A 21625-nucleotide genomic window follows, 5' to 3' on the forward strand; every position below is an offset into this window, starting at 1 on the left:
TCCTTTCTCCTTTTTTTGTTTTGTTTTTCCTTTATTGATACTGTTGTTTCCTTTGCCTTCTCACTGAGTAGCACACCCTTATTTCTACTTATTGCAGATACTTGATCTAGGTTTGAAGTTTTTATGAAGGGAAGCTTCATTTCTCCAAAAGATGTGTACATTCAGTTCTTACCCTATACCATACCAACTCTGTAGCCTCTCAAGTAGTCTTTTTCTTTCTGGTCTCATACCTGCCCAGTCTTCTATAAAGAGACACTGATCCTCATAAGTTGGCTAATCTTTTCTAAAGTATTTTTCTTCCCATACTTATTTTATATAGTAGTTTTTTCTTATTCTTTATTAGTCCCCATGACACCCTGTCCTTCCCTCTCAGTTCATCTTTCAAATGTCTGGTCAATTCTTTTGAATTGTGTACCATTCATCTGATCTGCCTTTCATTTTGTTTGTGTATGTAGAATCTCCTTGAGAAGTGGTCTTTGTATTTATCATATCACTTACTACTTTATAAACTATAAATGATAATCATTATTTATAATTAGAAGAGGCCCCAAACATAATCTCAAAGAAGAGATTAAAAAATCTTGAAGCTGTTGAAACATCTTTAAAGTCAGACTCTTTGAAGGAAACAGATCATTAACTTCATAATTATAAATTATTTTTAAAAAATAGTATTACTGGGGTCAGTTTTTTGAATTATTGTACTTTGCTAATAGCTTGTAAGTGGTAATCGAAATCACCTGAGAAAGTAAAAATTAACTACTATATAATCTTACTGTTATTCCTCAAAAAAGATATATGAGACAACTTTTTTTTCTACATGTAAGAGAATTAAGTTAATGGACATTACTAATATCTCTTTTTAATAGTATTTATATCACCCAGATACATTTTCACAAATACTGATTATTACATACTAGGAAGGTACAGTTTGTGTTTTAGTCAAAAGACCTGACAAGAACAATTAGAGAAGGAAAAGTTTATTTTGGAGCTCATAGTTTTAGAGGTCTCCGTCTGTAGATGGTTGACTCCATGGGCCTGGGCCTGAGATGAGGCAGAATATCATGGTGGAAGCAAATGGTGGAGGAAAGCAACTGGGAACATGGCATCAGGAAGGAGAGGCAGAGCACTCTCATGATCACAAAATATATATCCAAAGACGAGCCTCCAGTCACACCCTACCTGCCTACAGCTACCACCCAGTTAATCCCTATCTGGGATCAATGCACTGATTATGTTAAGGCTCTCATAAACTAGTTGAGTCATCTCTAAACTTTCTTGCATTGCTCACACATGAGCTTTGGGAGGCATATGAAACCATACAGTTTTCTAGAAAGTGTGATAGGCAGGTAGTATTGGGGGTCAAGTCCTTGCTGTTAATTTTTGCTAATTAGTAGGAGAAATATGTTTACCTAGGTTAATGTGATAAGCAGATGACTATGAGAGCACAGAGAAGGTAAGAATAAATTCTTTAAATAAGAAGTAGAGAAGACTTTCTATAAATGACATTTCTCTTAGGCTTTGAAGAAAGATGTTAAACATTTCCAAGTAAAACAAAAGCTGTTGTAATGATTTGTTCCTGTACACAGAGTTCTGTGTCACTGTTGATTTTTTTCTTGCATTAATTTATGAATATATATTCATTCCACATTTATTTAATAGCATTTATTCTGTGTCAAACCATCTTCTTCTCTTTCACTCAACCATGAATTCTAGGGCAGGCGACTTACCACTCTAGTTATTATATCATCATTCTACAGTTTACTGTCTTAAATAGTAGGTATACCATCAATATTGTTGGATGTTAAGGAAGTCATTCCTTTTGTGTTTCTCAGAAAGTTAAGTTGTTTCTTGCATGGAATCAAGATTATTAAGGAAAATATGGTCAAAGAGGGATTTTGTCCTCAATTTCCTTGAGGTATAATTTATACCTAATAAAATTTACCTATTTGTGAAGAACAATTCAATGAGCTTTTCGTAATTATAGTCATGCAGTTGGGTAGCAGGTTTTTTAGACCTACGTCTTAACACTGTATTTTTACTGTATTGAATAAAAGTCTTAGCCTTTTCTATTTTCTTAGGTGTGTTTCTGTATTTCTATCAACTTTGTGGAAATAGGGAAGAAAGGTAGCTTTTTCCTCCTTTTTATTTGTGAGTTGTGATTCATTTTTCCATTCTTACATTACAAAAAATTGCAGTTGTAGAAGTTATGTAGTAAATACAGATGAGTCAAAGAGGCAGTATAAATGCTTTTTTTCCCCAAAGATAGGGAACTCTAAATCATAACTGGATTCAGACAACTAAAAATTTAATTAGGAACATTTGTAGATATTTGGTTCAAGTTATAGATAGATGTGGAAGCCATCAAAAAGACCCTAAAATATAATTTTTCTCCTTATCAAAGAATAAATAAAAACAGTATATTTATTTGAAGAGAAAAAACTTTAAATGTCATTAAAAAAATAACTTATTTTGAACTGAACCTGGTGGTACATACTTGTAATCCCAGTGACTTAGGAGGTTGAGGCTAGAGGATTCCAAGTTGGAGGCCAGCTCATCAATTTATGAGAGACCTAGTCTAAAAATAAAAAGGGCTGGAGGTATATTTCACTGGTAGAGCACGCTGGGGTTCAATCCCCAGTAAACCTGCCTCCCAGTCTTGGACTCATTCCTCTAAGGAAACAATGATTTATATAATTTTTTGCACACAATTTCAGGGCTTCCCAACCCCCTGATCTCTCTAAAAACTGTGTTTTTGTGATAATATCTTAAATTCATAAATCTCCAAATAATAGTTACCCTAGCTTGAAGAAATGATATTTGAAATCTTCTGAGGCTGTTTTCTAGGGATTATATTTAGCCAGAACATTTCTGTTCCTTTACATACAGGCATCACTGATGTGAGTAGCCATTTATCTAGTTTGTTGGCTACTGCTTTTCAAACTTTAATTTATGTAAGAACCACTGAAAAACTTGTTAAGGCAGTTTCCTGGATCCCACTGCCAGAGATTAATTCAGTAGGTTTGTGAAGAGCCTAAGATTTTGCATTTCTAAATAAACTCTCAGGTGATGGTGATACGGTTTTCTGTGACTTTCAGATATAGTGTGCTAAACTACTTCTGGTTTTCTAGTACAGAAAGCTTTCCTTATTGGCTACAATGTTTGGTTAATGGTTTTTTGTTCTGTGATTAGAGGAAGCATTAAGTTATGAGTTCTGCTTTTTTTCTTAAACCTCTACTAACAATTACAAAGAACTGTCTAGATGTTTGAATTTACAGATGGTAAAGAGTAATATTTAGCTGAAATAGTGTGTACTTTCTAGATCAATTGAATTCTGTTCCCCTGTCTCTATACCAGCATGCTAAGATTATTAAAAAGTTATTTTCAAAAAGTTGATTTCTAATAATAATTCAGATTGTAGCAAAATTAATTTGTTAATAAAAATTTAGAATTGTTTTAAATGTATAATAAATGAAAAATTTAGTTTGTTTTTTAACTCTTTGAGCATTTCCTTTTTACATAATGGTGAGGTATTGATCATCTAAGTATATGCTTAGGGAAAAAAGTATGTGTCATTAGGAATTAAAAGCAAAATGGAATATCAGATCAAATGTTAAATTAAACAGAGTTAATGGTTCAGTATTTATTCTGTAGTTTTTTAAAAACTAGAAACTTAAGTACAGACTTGAAATATGTTTATAAATTAATATAATTATTATTATGAAATAATATAATTCTATACTAAAATTATTAAAATGTCTTCTGTCTCTCCAGCTTTCACAGTAGTCGTCCAAGTAAAAGGTTTTGTATATTTAAGGAGCATTCTGAAGATCTCAGGTAACTAGTTGATTTTTTTAAATTCTTTCTACTAAACAATGGTTATAATTTACATTCTTTCTTGCATAAGAAATTTATTGAAATATAATTCACATGCTGTACAATATGCATTTAACAATAAAATTAATAGGTTATGGTATTGTGCTATATTATACTATACAGTATAGTATAGCATCCAAACCTATAATAGTTATAATATTATACTGTACTGCTGCTGTACAGCAATGACCACAATTAATTTTAGTACATATTGGTCATTCCAAACAGAAACCCTTTCCCCATTCATTAGTGGTTATCCCCATTTCTTTTCAACTCTCCCCATCACTAAGCAATCATGAATCTACTTTGTGCCTATGTAGATTAGTTCATTCTAGATATTTTCTACAAATGGAATGATAGACTGTGTATGTAGTCTTTTCCAACTGCCTATAAAGGTTTATGTATATTGTAGCATGCATGTATGAATGCTTCATTTTTCAAAGTGCTGAATGATATTCCATATTATGAATATGTCATAGTTTAGCCATTCATTCAGTTCATTTTCACTTTAGGTTGTTATAATGCTACATTGTGAACATTTACATATTAATTTTTTAAGGACATGTCTTTTTATTTTTCTTTAGTATATACTTAACATTAAATTTGCTGGATTTTATAGTACATTGATCCTTTTGAGGAACTGCTAAATTGCTTTTCAAAGTAGCCTCATTATTTACATTCCCACCAGCAGTGTATGAGGGTTCTAGTTTCTTCACAATCTTTTGTAACATTCAGTATTATATCTTTTTTGTTATAGTCATCCTAGTTGCTAGGAAGTGCTGTATCATTGTGGTTTGCACTTTTAAATTAAACTGTCTGGGAGTGCCAGTTTGGAAATCTGAGTGATTCCTAATGGATATTATATTGTTCCTTATAAGACCTGAGATATGCCATTAATCTCTTGGTAAATTTATTTCATTGGTGACAAATGGTGTCAAGATGAAATTCTCATGCATTTGCATTGTAAAATGAAAGGAAAAATCAGGCCCACCAACAATATTTGAATATCAAAAAGTTACTTAAGATACCTATTAAAGTGACGCTGTTAATTTTTGAAGCACATATATGAAACCACTGAAATTCTTGAAATCAGTAGTCTTCATAATTCTTTTTTGTTTGTTTCTTTTTCAAATAGAAGTATACATCTTAGCTTCTGTAAAGAAACTATGGATGAATGTTGATAATTAGCATTGGTTATACCACACACTGAATTCAAAATCCATTGAGCACCATTTTTTAAAATTCTGATTTCCTTTGTTTCTTTTTCTTTGTTTATTTTCTGCTTATGTTGCTATTCTCCTTGAAATAACAATATCTTTGTTCCACCAAACTAATTTATTGATAGGTATAGCCAAAGACTTGTTTGATGCTTTGGGTTCATGGAAAAGGAGGAAGAGGGAATGGCATTATATCTTAGGATCTTTGTGTTTATTATCTCCTATGCATAGTTTACTCTTTCCCAGATATTATATGGTTACTCCTTTATCTCCACTCTGACAGTGATCCTTTCCTTAATTACTGCATTTGAAATTGTATCCACTCCCCCCATGCTTCACTCTAGCACTTTTACCTCCTTTTAATATTTTTTTTTCATAGTGCATTTGCAATACTGTATATTTTACTTTTTGTTTGTCTGTGGTCTGTGTTCTCTTACTACATTCTATGTGGCTTGTGGTTTTTTTTTTTTTGTTGTTGTTGTTCATTTGTTTTTGTTTTTTTAAGCCTAGCATATAGTAGGCATTCAGTAAATATTTGTTGAATAAATTAATGTATATGGAAAAAATATGTATTTGGACAAAAGGTCCCATTTATGATGCTGAGCCAGTAGCTCACAGGAAGATAAAAAATAATGGTTCAATATTAAAACTTTTAGTCTCATTAGAGTGTTTATTGTATTCAGAGAAATTGATTGTTACTTGAGGTACTGCCTTAATAAAGACTTTTATAAGAATGAATAGGATTTATTGCATTTTAAAAATTAGATTTTAATTTGATTTTTACCTCATTGTTGTCTAGCTCAGTTGTGTGTTAGTTTTTTAAACAAATTATCTGATTTTTTAAAGGTCTGGAGTGTTTTTCTCTCAACTACCATTATGTCTCACATTGGAATTGGTCAATTTCTGTGAGTGGAACTTAGCATATTTATAAAATTCCATATCCCCCAATCTTTGTAATTACTTATTGAAATGGAATACTTTTTATTGTGTATATTATGTGTATTATGCATTTATCATGTATGTATTGTAGCAGGTTCTGTGTAGATGATAGGGATAAAGCAATCTTGGAACTAGCCTTCAGGGAATGTTGTTCATTAGGTGGGAAATAAAGTATGAACAGAAGTAACTATGGATTTTAATAAGTGCAATAAGTTATTTCAGAGAAGTGAGAGATTACTTGGAATGATCTGGATAGGAATTAAGTTTACTTTGTTTTTAAGGATGAGTGTTTTTTTTTAAACTGGCAGAAGAAGCAGAGGGATCTTCTAGTTGGCGAAAATAGCACAAAAGTGCAGAAATGAAAAAGAGAAGACATACAGAAAGTATGGCTAGTAGTAAATGGATGGAACATGATGTTTGTGTGATAGTAATGGATTAAAGTCTGTAGCAACAATTTTGAGCTTACAATCATATTGGAATGCATTGAAAATTAAACTTAGGAAATTTGGACTTAATTCAGAGGGCACTGGAGAACCATTAGTGTTTTGTGTAGATTCAAGTGATACTGAAGGAAAGTTGAATTCAGGGACATACAAGGTGAGTTGTAGGTGCATAAATCATTTAGATTAGGGATCTGAATTAAGGTGGTGAGGTGGTATTACATTGTGTTTATGATGTAATATGGGCTCTGGAATCAAAGTGCATAATTTTACACCTGATTTTGACCTTTACCAGCTCTATGTCCTTGGTAGGCTACTAAGCTAACTCTGTACTGTATAAAAGGGTAATAATTATAACACTGAACTCTTCAGGTTGTTGTAAGATTTAGATGAGATGATATGTTTAAAAGCAGCCTGGCACAGATAAGTACTCAATAAGTTGTTAATATTATAAAATGCTTGACATATTAAATGTTTTAAGAAAGGAGAAAGTCATAGGTGTCTATGGTTTGAGCTTTAGTGTCAAGTGAAATGGGACCATAAGAAAGTCAGGAGGAGATGATTTGGGCAGAAAGCAGATGATTTTAGATTTGATGTGCCAGTGAATTCTCTCAGTGCACACATATATCATGCTATTAGAATAGAACTTAAGGAGGAGAACTCAGTCTGAAGTATCCTGTTTGTTTGTATTCATATACTGGTGTAACATATATATTATGTAATGAACATCAAATATATGAACGTTGAATGTATATACTTTGTATTAAACTGATAATAACAGTGATCAGTTAAATGATCAATTTTTTCACCTAAACAAAATTTAGGTGAAACTTTGATTTATTAGAGAGATTCCAAAGACTCTTATAGACCCTTAAGTAGAGGAGCAACAGGCAGAGCAAATAAGGAAAACAAAAAGTCATCAAGAACTTACTTTAGTTCTCTCTGCTTTGATCTGCTAAGGCAGCACAATGCTGTCTTATTTTCTCTGGACTTGGGTTTCTTTCTGCTTTCTCTGTACAGACCATCTTTTCTCTACTAATGACCCAACTATAATATTCCCAGACTCACATATTTTCCCAAATCAAGAAATTTGATTAAAAATTCCAATTACAAATCCCTGTTTAAAAACAGATTGAGTTAGTCATGCCATCCCTTTTTAAATTATCTATATTCAGTGGAATAGGCAGTAGCCTGTTCTTTACCAGTGAAACTCTTTTTAGTATCTATGAGGGCAGTTTGTTCATAGAAAAAATTGTAGTTAGTTATTTAAGCTAAGTATTTTACATTTTAACTTTCTTTAAGCTTTTAAGTCTCCATACTCCATTTAGAATTTTAGAAATACTCCATTTAGAATTTGAGTACTTTTTAGTAATCACTTTCTAGAGGAACTCTAATTTAATGTAAGATAAAGTTCATTTAAATTGAACAGACTGAATTTTTTTCAACAGTGACATTTAAGTTCAAATTACTTTAAACAATTTAGTGTCATTTATCCATTAAATATACATGATTTTCTTTTAAACGGCACTTCAAATGCTTGACCCAACTAGCTCCCAATTGCTTAACATTTTAATAAATCTAATAAGTTCAATTATATAGTGGCTTTCTAAGTTCTCTGAACCATCTCAATATTTTTACAGTCTTAATAATATTTAAGATACTTTTCAACTAAAAGTCACGAGATCAAACACATTTTAAATATGAATCTTAAGGCCATTGACACATAACTTTAACATGCCAATTATGTTTAAATACTTCAGATAGCAAATGTTATTCAGTTTAATTCAGTGAGTGTAAGAACTATTCTAGACTCAGAAAAAGTTTTTCATGATTTTGGGACTTGTTTCCTAACTTCCTTTGAAATTCCTTAATCATTTCATGTGTTATTTAAGAATCAAGAACATGTTGGAGTTCTCCCTGCTTTGACCTGCTAAGGCAGCATGATGCTGTCTTTATTTTCTCTGGACTTGAGTTTCTTTCTCCTTTCTCTGTACAGCACTCACAAGTTTTGTTAAAGAGAATGAGTAGTATAGGCCCCATCAGGTAGGCAATAGCATTCACAGTGCTGGGATGATGAGGATTCCAAATTTGTGGACTCCAACATATTTATTAACTACGTCAGTTAATTCCATGTTAAATAATAACCACCCTTGGAAGATCATGCTAAAACCTTGGCATGTAGTGGCAGGTATCATACTATACTTCTAAATACTTTATAATTTTCTTCTAATTTTGTCCTCAACTAAATAAAACACTAGATTATAAATTTCATTCAAGTACTGACTGGCTTTTTTTGTTGTTGTTGTTCATAATAACAGTGATACAGTTGTATAGACAACCTCAGTAAATATATATTGAGTGAATGAATGCTATTCTCACTTTGCAGATGGGCAGAGGAACAAATAGAATGTGACTTGCCTATATTATTGCAAATTGTTAATGGAACCTAGACTGGTTGTAGGTCTTTTGACTGGTACAAAAGATAAATATTTATAAAACATAAATACTCTATGTAAATAAGTAGTAGCAAAATTTGGACATAGCTGTACCATTTTGTAGAGAATCATTTCAGTTACATCAAATTTATATAACAAATAACAAGTTACATTTATTACACAAAAAGATAATTTGTGGAAAAATAATCATTGAACTTGTATATAGATTTAACAACAGATAAAACTTTTCTTTTATGCTATTTTTTAATAGGGGCATTACTCTAGTGTGCCTTAATTGTGATTTCCTAACTGATGTTTCTGGCTTAGATAATATGGCTGCACACTTAAGTCAACATGAAACCCATACTTGCCAAGTTGTAGTAGAGAAAGGTACGTATATATAACTGTGCACTTGTGGATTTTGTTATTTATTCCATTATTTTTGGTCAACCACAATATGAACTCTTTACTAAATTGTTACTCTCATCATAGTTCATATGCTGTTGTAAATATAAAACTTTTCTTCTAATTTCAGTTTCTGTCTGTATCCCAAATTCTGAACATCTTTCTGAGTAAGTTTAATTTTTTTCAGTGCATTTTACTTTGATGGATTTTAGCACTTACTGCATTTTTAAGTGTATCATTAATAGCAATGAAAATATTTTTTAAATGTTTTTTAAACCTGCTTGTTGAAATAGGTTCCTGCTCTGTGGAGCTCGTGACCTGGTGCAAGACAAGTTGGAATTTCCTAAGTTCAAAGTTCTGAGATATTTTCTTACACAAAGCCAGTCAAGCAGCCAAGTTTATGACACTAGCTTTCATTATTCAGCTCTGTTTAGCTTGTAAATGGGTTCAGATTCCTGTTCTACTTTATCTTTGTGTCAAGTTGACATATCTTAACATACATATTTTTTCTCCAGTTGGTTTTCTCTAAAAATAACTTATTGCTATGGTCTTTTCTTACTTTGCTTAAAATAATTTGTGTTTCTCTCTACTGCACTTGCCTTCAGAGTAATACATTCCAAGTGATATGGTTGTTTGTCTTCTGTTTTGTCTGCTTCTTAATTTCATGTCTTAAGTTTTTGGACCAGATGATTGTCCTTTTTCTCATTTGTTGTCTATCATTGCACTATCTTTTTTATCAGGTGCAGAATCAGCCCAGAGATTTCAAAAAATATCCAGGGTACACCTGGACAGTGTCCCCCTTCGATGGACACAACTGATGACTGTGTATAAACTATATTATCACCTGTAACTTCATTTTTTAAAAATTGGTTTGACTAAAGCAGGACAAAGCTTGCTAATTATTGTAGGTAATTAGTTGAATTTGTGTGACACTAATAGGTTTTAGCTTAAGCCTGATCTTTCTTTACCATCAAGTTATTCTAAATAGTTGATTTGCCTCATCAGCTATTGCAATGTCACATGTTTATGCTTTTTGTTTACTGTTGAATAGGTCTAATTTTTAGATTGAGTCTATTGTCATTCTTAGAAAATGACTCTTAAGCTATAGAAACTTGGATTCTTGCCTTATTGTCACATTTTGGCAAAACATCTTGCCTATATTTTAGATGATGGTCAATACTTTGAAGAAGAATGAAGTAGGGAAGAGAAATACAGGAATATGGGGTAGAAATTAGGAGACCACCATTTTAAATCTGGTATCAGGGAAAACTTCGCGGACACATGACATTTTGAGTAGAGGCTTTTACCTATTTTTAAATTGAATTATCTCTTACCTATTGAGTTGTAGGTGTTCTTTATGTACTACAGATAAAAGTTCTTTATTTTTACAATATTTTCTCCCAATCTGTTGCCTAATTTTTGAAAACAGGATTATTTTAATTTAGTCTCCTTTATTCTGATTATTAGTATTTATTTATTTAGTTTAAAATATTTATTCTTAAGTTTTAGATGAACACAATATCTTTATTTTACATTTATGTGGTGCTGAGGATCGAACCCAGTGCCTTGTGCATGCTAGGCGAGCACTCTACCACTGAGCCACAACCCCAGCCCTGATTATTAGTATTTAACCAGGAGTTGAAAGCTATACTTTTTTTTCCTGACAAGAATCCTGCTTAGGGGCTGGGGCTGGAGCTTGGGCTTATTGGTAGAGTGCTTGCCTAGCACGTGCAAGGCACTGGGTTCCATCCTCAGTACCACATAAAATAAATACATAAAATAAAAGGTATTGGTTCCAACTAAAACTAAAAAAATAACAAAACAAAAACTATTTAAAGAAAAAAAAAGAATCCTGCTTAGGTTGATAGCCACTCCTAGCAAATTATATGTAGAAATATTCAAATAAAGAAACTATTACACTATAACTTCCCTGAACTCAGGGATGTATAGTTGACATTGCTAAGGGTGTATAGACCGTGAATTCCTGTAAGAGTCCACATAGGTCAGCAAGAGCTAAAAAAAAGAAAGCAAATACAGAAAAAGGACAATGGGCCATATTTATTTGTACCTTCTCCTGCATAAGAATTCATAAAAATGTGAGACTATGAGTCAGTGAATGACATTTTAGGAAATATATTGTGTGGTTTCCAGCTTTGGAAGCAAGTAAGTAAATGGATGAAAATTTGACTGAGTAACATGGTGGAGCTATCTTAGCAAATGTTAAGATTTTTTTGTAAGAATTTCTTGCTTAATGATAAAGGATGCAGACTTTTCATAAAGAGGATAGAGGCCATTGAGAATACTACTTGATCTTTAAGGATATGATTGCATAGAATAGAACTCCTATCTAGTTCTTGTTTTTTGGAACTGTGATGAACTTCTTCTTTAATTGCCTTTTCTACCTAGCACTTGCTGTCATTCCTACTCCCAGACCTCAACCAGAATAGCAATCTTATTTTCAAAATATTTTGCTAGCTTTTTTTTACATATACCATAAAACTCACTATTTTAACGTGTACAGTGAAGTGGTCTTTAATGTATTCACAATGTGTTATAACCATCACTATTGTAATTCCTAAAAATTTCTCCCACTCCAAGAAGAAACTTCATACCTGGTATCAGTCATTCTAAATTTTTCCATATCCTGGAAACCACTCATCTGCTTTCTTTCTCTATGAATTTACCTTTCCTGGACATTTCATGTAAATGGAATCATATAACCTGACCATTTACATATGACTTCTTTTTATATACCATAATCTTTTTGAAGTTCATTCATAACTGTAGCTAGCATATTATGTGAGTTTCATTCCTCTTTATGACTGAATAATAGTCTACTGAATATATGTATGATGGAAATTTTGGTTTTATGACTTTTTGATTATTACAAATAATGCTGCTGTAAACATTTGTGTACATGTGCTTTGTGTGAACATTTATTTTTAGTTCTTTTGGATATATCCATTCAGGAGTTTGATGGAGCATACAGTTCCTCTGTATTTAACTATATTAAACTTTTCCACAATGGCTGACACCAATTTACATTCCCATCAGCAATGTATGGGGGTTCCAGTTTTTTCCGTACTCTCCCTACGCCTATTATTTTCTTCATCTCTTTAAATTATGTCCATCTGCATGGGTGCTAAGTAATTATTTTATGATTCTGATATGCATTTCCCTGATGTCTAATGATACATAATATCTTTTCATGTGTTTATTGGCCATTTTTATAACTTGTTTAGAAATATGTCTAATCATATACTGTGTCTAAAATTGGTCTCTTTTTTTTCCTCTCTTTCTTCATAAGAGTAAGTCTTTGCCTTTTGCTGTCTCAGAAATAGCTTTGGATCTTCACCATTGAGCTTGGACTAGCATCATAAATTCATCCTGGAAAACTCACTCAAGGCCTACCTGCCATTTTTAGATATGATGATAACTGGGCAAGCAGTATTTTCTGTTTTTGATTGGTGGACGGCTTTTCTTTATTTTCCATTTAAAAATGTTTCAAAAGCATATTTTGATGGAGTTATTGTCATGGCTGTAATTTGGATTTGGGCAAATCTCATTGGGAAATGAATTATGATAGAATGATAACGTATCTATGGTTGATATATTATTGGTGCTCACTGGAAGTGTTAAAGTAGAATCTGGACAACTATTTATTGGTTGTTTATAGAAGAAATTAGTGCATAGTAAAGAAAGTTGAATTATGTGCTTTTTGAGATTCTTTGCAGCTCTAAGATTCTGAAATTTGTCCCAGTGAAATGGTATAAAAAGTATCTTATTTCATCATTATTTTGTACAAACTTTTTTTTTTGTAAAAAGTTTGATTCTCAGGGTAATGTAGATTTGCCTTGAAAATGTGGAATTACTTCAATAACATAACAAAGTATTATGCACTTTATTGTTTTTAAGAGATTTAATTTGTTTTACTTTGTTGCAGTTGAGATAGTTTGCTTTCAGTTCTAAAAAAAAGTTTTCTTCTTACAGATTAGCAAGACATCTACAAAAAGAGGCTCAAGCTCAACACAACAATTCTGAATTCACAGAAGAGCGAAAGGTACCATCAAATAATATCTAGATATATTCAATTCCAAATGAAATTGCTCTTGAGTCCATTAAGCAGAAAAATAAACAAAAAACTGTTATATTTAAGTAAAAAAAAATCAGATTGATTATGCTTTGCCTAACATTAAGTGAACATTTATACAGATATATAACTTATCACTTAATGAATTACTTTAGTTAACTATTTAGGCCTTATTTAACTCTAATGGAAGTCATCCACACTTTTAGTTGAAAAGCGTGGGTAACCCAAAGACTGGAGTTTGTTCCGAGTCACTTGGAAAAACAGAAGGATTGGGAATAAGTGCATTCCACCTCAATGCTTAACTCTGAATTTTCATAACTCTTTATGTATCACCTCTCAAAGCAAAACAGAAAACACACACAAAACCCCCCAAACCAAAAAACAAATGGAAAAAATTAGATTAAGTCAAGAAGTTGGCGTACAGATCTGTCAGCTAAATAAATATATAAGATTGCAAAATGTTTCAGTACTGTTCTTTCTTCCTTGAATTAAAATTTTTGTATATCAAGTTGATTCCCTGATAGAGATTATGTAAAAGGGGATACTTTAAAGTAACTTCATTCTAAAAGAAGAGAAGAAATGGGAGGAAACAACTCCCATTTTCTCCTGGCTCAGAGTAACTAGTTTTAAGTCAATTTTTAATCCTGTAGATAGTGAAAAATATGTGTTAGTCTTTTCCTCATCTCTTAAGAAAAGGCAGTGTGAAAATCCTGGTGACCTAATTCACTCTTATTAATACTTTTCTTTTTTTGCACAAGGGGAAATGGGAGTAATTTTTTGCATAACTTTTTAATTAAACCTAAGCAAGTTTTTAGTCCATAGGCCTGTGTTTATTAATTCTTAGTTACAGGAGTTTGGGGAGAAAAAGCCCCCAGAGGGTTAGCTGTATTTCTTGCCCAAATATATTTGTATTTTTAAAATATTTAAAATCTACTTCAAAAAAATTATGTTACTGCAATTTAAAAGGGTGTTTTTCTTTTTTCCTTAATAAGTGCTAATATCCACAATAGATTTAAGAGACTTAGGATCTTAGTCCTGGAAAATAATTATCACAAAGGAAATAGCTGATATGCTTAAGGAAAGGAACAAAGACTGTACACTATACCACTTCTATAAAATTTGTGAAGTCTGTCTAGGAGTTGTTTATGAAATGATCAGCAGGCATCATTGAATTAAGACTTAAAATATCTAAATCTTGATGAATAGAATCTTAGATATCCAGGTACATAAATTAATAGTTAATGAAGTATGTTATAAATATGAAGACAAAATAAAAAAATGTAAAAAAGTTTTAATGATCCCATATTTTAGTCACCTGTTTGCCTTCAGTTAGTTAGATTTCTCCAGCATTTGTTGCTCAGGAGTAGAACCTGTGAGCCACATGGCCTGAGATTAAAGTCTTTTGACCTCCTAAAACATTCTAAAATTACAAAACAAACAGGTTAATATCAAAAAATGAACCTTGTTAAGTGATGAGAAAAAAATTAACTTTTTCTTGATTTTTTTTAGTATTCTGAGACAAGAGTTGGTGTTGATAATGCTATTGATTCTTTAATTTATAGCTGTTTAGCTTGTCTTTGGTTATAAAGACCCCCAGATCTTGTACTCCAAAAGATCCAGGAGGCTGCAGGTCCTAGAGGAGAGAGCTGAGACCTAGAGTCAGAAGACTGAAGTCTTGCATCCTGGCTTTGGCTCTGGGCCTGATTTTCTTTATATAAGACATGAAAGATTAGAGAACTCTTAAGTGACTTTAAAAGGTCTTTCCTTCCTAAAACTCCAGTGACCTCTACATGTAAAGTGGTCTGTACCTCCTCCTCTCCTGGAAGCCTGATTTCTGAGGAACATATTATTTATAATACCTGCCCAGGAGGCATTTCTGGCTGCCAGGTGTAACTGCAGACAGAGCTTCTGTCTGCCTGTCTATTCCTTGGTCTTGAAGAAGGACCCCAAGTCATTCTGTTCTACTATATAAGGCAAGTTATATGCATTTAAATGTTTAAATTTCTGTGAAAATGCAAGTGAAATATTCACAATAGACAGAAACACTCATATTGATGTATAGGCCTTATATGATTGTTCCATAAGAAAAAAATTATCAACGTCTTCAGTTAATAATGATTAGAAAAGAGAGGTCTTCAAGACATGTTCTGGGAAACACTGGCTCTTAAAAATTAATAGATTGTGTCTGTGTGTCTGTGTGTGTGTCTGTGTGTTGTGCTAAGAATAGAACCCAGGTCCTCATGCTAGGCAAGCAAGCACTCTGTATATTAGTAAGCTACATCCCCAGCCCAATAGGCATTACTTGCACACAGTTTGTGACTTCTCTGGACTTTTAATATTCTAATGTGTATGTTGGATATTTTAAAGAGTTTGGTTGTGCAGTATTTTAAAAATTATTTGCTTTTGAAAAGCTCCCCTCCTTTCTTTACAGAATATTTCATTGGATATAGTGTTCTAAAGAACATAATACAGGAAATTTTGACACATACTGTTAGATCTGCATTAAATACTATGCCTGTACATAAGCTGGAGAGAAAACTGAATTTATTTTTCTCCAAAAAGGAAAATAGAAAATGCTTTTAACCTTATTCTTTGCAAAAATGTTGTTTTATTTTGAGTTATATTTCTTATGCTTATACTATTTCATGTATTGATAGCAGTGACGAGTTATATAATTATGCCAACCATTCAGTAGTTAGTGGAACTTTGAAAAATGTTTTTGGTTTTTAAAAACCAATCTTATTACTAAAGTGCTTTCTTTATGAAACTTTTTGCTGTCTAGTTCACAGTGAGCTCTCAAATATATTTGATGAATAAATGTTTTATTAAAATAAATCCTAATTTTTAAGAGAATAACATATTTTTCCAATGTTTATTTTATATCTAAAGAATTCTAAAGCAGAACTACTAATCTGTCTAAACCAAATTAATTGGTGATAGAATAAAAACTTCACATTTATTTCCTATTTTTAATATTCTCAAAGATTTCTAGTTAAAACAAGAGTTTATGATTCTTATTTGATCCTCCCTCACGATTAGTTCCCTTAGCTTTCATTTCAGTTTTCAATAGTTTTGTCATTATAACAACTGGGTTTAGTGGCCAACAAAAAGCTGCCAAAAGCTTTCATTTCATGAAATTCCCTACTTTGGTGTAGTAGATTTTCTCATGTAAGATTCTGGACAAAATAGAACATCCTGTCTCATGACACTTAGAAAGTTTTTCCCTGTTTTGAGTCAAACTTGGTGGTAATGAGAATCACAGCACTATATACTTGTTTTATGTTTTATCGATTCCACCTTTCTACTTCCACTTTTTCTCTACCCCAGTGTTATCTCTCCTCCAACAGCTAGATGGAAGATGAGTGGCTGCTTAAATATTTAAAAGTTAAGTCTGGATTAAGAAAGACTGTACTGAATTATGTTTATTTTCAAACTGATTTTATTCATTATATAAATTGAATACATTTTAGCAAAATTAATTTAGCTCATTAATTGTCCATTTTTATTCCATGTTTTCCTTTAACTGATCTTTAGGGCTCTCAATTTTCTTAGCAATGACAAACTAAAGTAGATAATACTCTAAAAATGATACTGTTTTCTGTTTCTTATGATATTAGGTATGAGCAATTAATTTGAATAAAATGCTAGTGATTTAAGTCTTTCTAAAAATCAAACATCACTTCAGTGCTTGGTTTAATGTACATTAATTAAAGTAGTCAATACTTATACTCTGGAATATGTGAACTTGTGCTTCTTTATCATTTTTCTGAACTGTTCATTTTAAGGAAGGTGACACTGTTTCAGTAGCAAGCACTTGATTTTGACATCAATAAAATCTACATGTTTTAAAAGTTATTGCCACAGCTGAAATAATAGTGTTTCACTTCTTTTTTAATATTGAAGCTGGGTGTGGTCCCTTAAAATAGTTATGAATAAGGCCTGTTGGTATTTTACCATAGTTCAGTACATTTCTGTATAAAAAGCTATTGCCTTTGCTTAACTTGAAGAAATGTTTAAGTGAGAATAGTTTGTTAGTGGTTTCTTATTGTTCAGGTACAACATTTTTATCTTAAATCTTTGAAGTGTGAAATAAAATGGATTTTAAAGTCAAGAAGGAAAAAAAGCTAACCACTATTTTGAAGATTATCTCATTGATACATCTCAATACAAGCAAAATTCTTTTATAAAATCAGTTTTGAAAGAATATAGTAAAGAATATAGCTAAATGGAATTGATTGAAGTGTGTGGTTTTATTGAATATCTTGTGTGTTATATAGAAGGCATTGATGACTGGGACAAATTACTTAACCTGTTCATACTTCAGTTTTCACACCTGTAAAATGATCATAGCTAACTCTGAGTTGTGGGGAGGGTTAATTAAATTAATGTTTATAAATCACTTAGGAGAGCCTGTCAGAAAGTGTTCATTAGTTGTTAATAAGTGGTTAATAATTAACAGTATTTGTTATTAATAAATTATTTGATTATTATATTTATACTTAATTATTTACTAGTTTTGCTGGAGTTGAGTGGTATATTTGAACAACAATGATTGGGGATATTAGACTTTATGTAGAAAAGATTGCTTACTGCTGGTTTCTATACATAGCTATTTAAGAGGATGAATAAACCTGAGTATTTTTCAAACTATGTATAAATATAATTTTCAAATGTAATCTCTTTTCAGATTAAAATTGCATATTTTCTAAGCTTTTATATTGAAATTTTTAAAAGATTATGGAGATAATTAAATATTATTACTTGTGTGTCTGAGAGGCATATCTTGCTCAATAATAGTTTTTTTTTTTTTTGTGAGTTGCTATCCTAGCTGTTTGTTGAAGATACAGTAATTGAAGAGTGTCCACTAGCCTAAGCACCAGGGGCCAGGACAATACTGTTACTTCCCTTTACTCCTCTTTTACCTTTCAAAGAACATTAACCAAACACAAAATCACCAAATCCCCAATTTACTAAACATTTTGTAAGTCATACATAAAATGCGTTCAGAAAAATGTGTCAGTTTTTTTCCAAAATATGTCATTTTGTAAGCATTGTAAATGATGTACACAGTTCTTTGCTTTTATGATCTAGATTTATTCCTAAAGACATTTCAAAAATATCTTTTTTGGAAGGACCTAGAAGTCTCAGTGTCATTGTTCAGCTGCCTGCCCTGATAATTTCTTTTATGAATCTCATGAATCTCCCCTTTTCATTTCCACCTTAGCTATTCATATTCTTATTCTGAATATTGTTTAGACAGTTTGAAATAACTTAAATGATTTTTCCTTCAGTTTTTCCCCTTTCCTTTAAATTATGTATACATTGCATACCTGTATCACAATAGCCAAGGGGTTTTTTGTTTGTTTTTTTAGAAAGAATCTCACCGTGTTGCCCACACAGGCCTTAAACTTTTAGGCTCCTGCCTTAGCCTTCCCAGTAGATGGTACACATAACTATGCCCAGCTCACAACAGTGTTCTTAAGGGCATGTCTGTTAAAAAAAAGAACAATAAAAACACACTTCTGTGTAACTTATTGTTAAAGAAATCCTAGATTCCTCAGCAAGGAGTTTGTGGAAGGTCCATTTTCAGAATGACTATGCCCTACTTCACTTTACTTTTCAAACCTATCCCTCTGCTTTCAGTTGGGGATTTTAAGTAATTGAACCATGACAATTTTCCAAACTCTTTGATTTGGAAATCCTCCCTAGTCTTTGGGACTGGATTCCTAATATAGATCTTGTTCTTTTCCTTTAGGACATAAAAGGAACTTATTTTGCTGAAGCTTATAGATTGAGTGTCTCTCTTTTTAATATAGTGATTTTGTATATGTTTTATCACACATAATAGAACATGAGCATATTAAAAGCAAGGACTGTGCCCTATCACATCTGTTTTATAGCTTATTTTATAAAACAGGTATACTGTAAAATCTGCACCATTCATCACAAATACTGATTTTGTTAATATTGCCTACGTTTTTAAACAAGTCAGAATTGAGCTTTAATCAGAATTAAATTAGACCATTGTGCTATCTTTCAGATATCTTTTAGTAAATTTCAGGCTTTATGAGAAGATGATTGGAAGGGAAGATGTAAAAAATCCCTTTTCATTGCCCTCCCCCTTTTTAATTTTCTGTTTTCTTTTTTAAAGTTAGTATTTGGGGGCTAGAGTTGTAGCTCAATGGTAGAGTGCTTGCTTGCCCAGCATGTGTGAGGCACTGGGTTCAATCCTCAGCACCACATAAAAACAAATTAATAAAATAAAGGTATTATGTCCATCTACAACTAAAAAAGAGCTATTTTTAAAACAAATAAAGTCAATATTTTAACTTACAGATAACAAAGATAGTACATATAAATGGGGTAACATGTTTTGATACATGTATATATTGTGTGATATTTAAATCCAGTTAACATTTTCTACTCACTTATCATTTCTTATGTTTAAAAACTTTCAAATTTTTCTTTTGAAATGTAGGATGCATTTATTTATCCCTCCACCCACCCCTACTGGCTCCAACCCCTGGTAACTACTATTCTACTTTCAACTTCTATGAAATCAACTTTTTTGTATTCCACATGAATAAGATTTTTTGGGTCTTGTCTCTGTGCCTGGCTTACTTCATTAATATAATGATCTTGTTCCATCATGTTGTTGCAAAGGATAGGATTTCTTTATTTTTATGACTGAATAGTATTCCATTGTGTATATATAACATTTTTTTATCCACTTATCAGTTGATGGACTCTTAGGTTTCCATTTCATGGCTAATAGGAATAGTGCTGCTATGAGTATGGGAGTGCAGGTGTCTCTGCAGCTTACTGATTTCCTTTCCTTTGGCCATATATCCTGGAGTGAAATTGTTGGATCATATCGTAGTTCAATTTTTAATCTTTTGAGGAACCTCCACACTGCTTTCCATAATGGCTATCTTTGTTGCCCTTTAAATCATATCTAGACCTATCACCAAACCAAACTTGATTTAGAATTGGTTATGGCATATTAGTTTAGAGGAGAATATATACTCATCTCTCTCCCACTTCTCAGCCTTTTGTCTTCAGATTTTCTTCTCTAAAATCTGCAAGGTGCTAGAAAAGGAATAATAATTTATTTAAAGAAGTATAGATCTCTTTTGTAATTTTTTTAAATTGTAGATGGACACTATATCTTTGTTTTATTTTTTTTTAATGTAGTACTGATGATCGAGCCCAGTGCCTCACACATGTGAGGCAAGTTTTCAACCACTGAGCTAAAATCCCAGTCCCTATAGATCTCTTATAAATAAAAATTCTTGATTTTAGTAACTGACAGTTAAAATTATCTTGGGATGTATAGCATTTTTTCCCTACAGAAAACCATAGGCAAAATTGCAACATGCTTGGAATTGCGAAGTGCAGCTTTACAGGTAAATGGATTTTTTTAATGAATTATTCTAAATTGCTCTAATAAGATATTAGACATTCATGCCCAAAGCAATATTATCTCAGAAGGGTTTTATAACAATTGGAATTGATCAGTTGAACTCACACTTAAATGATTTAGTTCATACTTTGTACACTGTAGAAATAAAAGATATGATTTTAATTTTTTCTGTTTCTATTAGCTTGAATATTCCAAAAATCAGTTTGGAACTTTTCATTTTCTACCTTTAAAGCAAGAAATATATTTATTTTAATATTTGATTCTTGCCACTTAAAAGACATAGGGTGTAGTGAAATCTTTGTAATGAAAAGATATAACATGCATATTTTAAATTTAGTCCACACAGTCCCAGGAAGAATTTAAACTGGAGGACCTGAAGAAGCTAGAACCAAGTAAGTTTTGTTTTATATTTTTAGTGATATTCCTTTAGAAAGAGTTTTATCTGTTGTGAATATTAAGATTGTTTAGCACAGAAAGTGATTGGATTTATTTCTCTTATTTTTTGGTGCTTTTAAACTCCTACAATATTTGCATTTTTAATTACCATTTGGATTTCATCTTGCAGTATGGGCAAAGGCACAGTGTGAATAACTGAATGAATGTAAGTTAATGTAGCCTTTTTAAAAAATTTTTTTAGTTGTAAACAGATACAATATCTTTGTTTTATTTATTTGTTTTTATGTGGTGTTGAGGATCAAATCCAGTGCCTCACACATGCAAGGCAAATGCTCTACAAACAGAACTATAACCCAGCTCCTGTACTCTTTTTTTTATTGAGATAAGATTGCACATCTCAGTGCATT

The 21625-nt window shown here is 31.8% G+C and overlaps 2 pseudogenes; both read left to right on the forward strand.

Annotated features, from left to right (window-relative positions):
* LOC143390065 (zinc finger protein 280D-like) overlaps positions 1–9480 on the forward strand; it is a 54344-nt pseudogene extending 44864 nt beyond the window's left edge.
* A 1048-nt stretch (positions 9481–10528) lies between these two features.
* The window catches only part of LOC143390066 (axin interactor, dorsalization-associated protein-like), a 35951-nt pseudogene continuing 24854 nt past the window's right edge, over positions 10529–21625 (forward strand).

This window comes from Callospermophilus lateralis, unplaced genomic scaffold (assembly GCF_048772815.1).
Source record: "Callospermophilus lateralis isolate mCalLat2 unplaced genomic scaffold, mCalLat2.hap1 Scaffold_89, whole genome shotgun sequence".
Lineage (NCBI taxonomy): Eukaryota > Metazoa > Chordata > Mammalia > Rodentia > Sciuridae > Callospermophilus > Callospermophilus lateralis.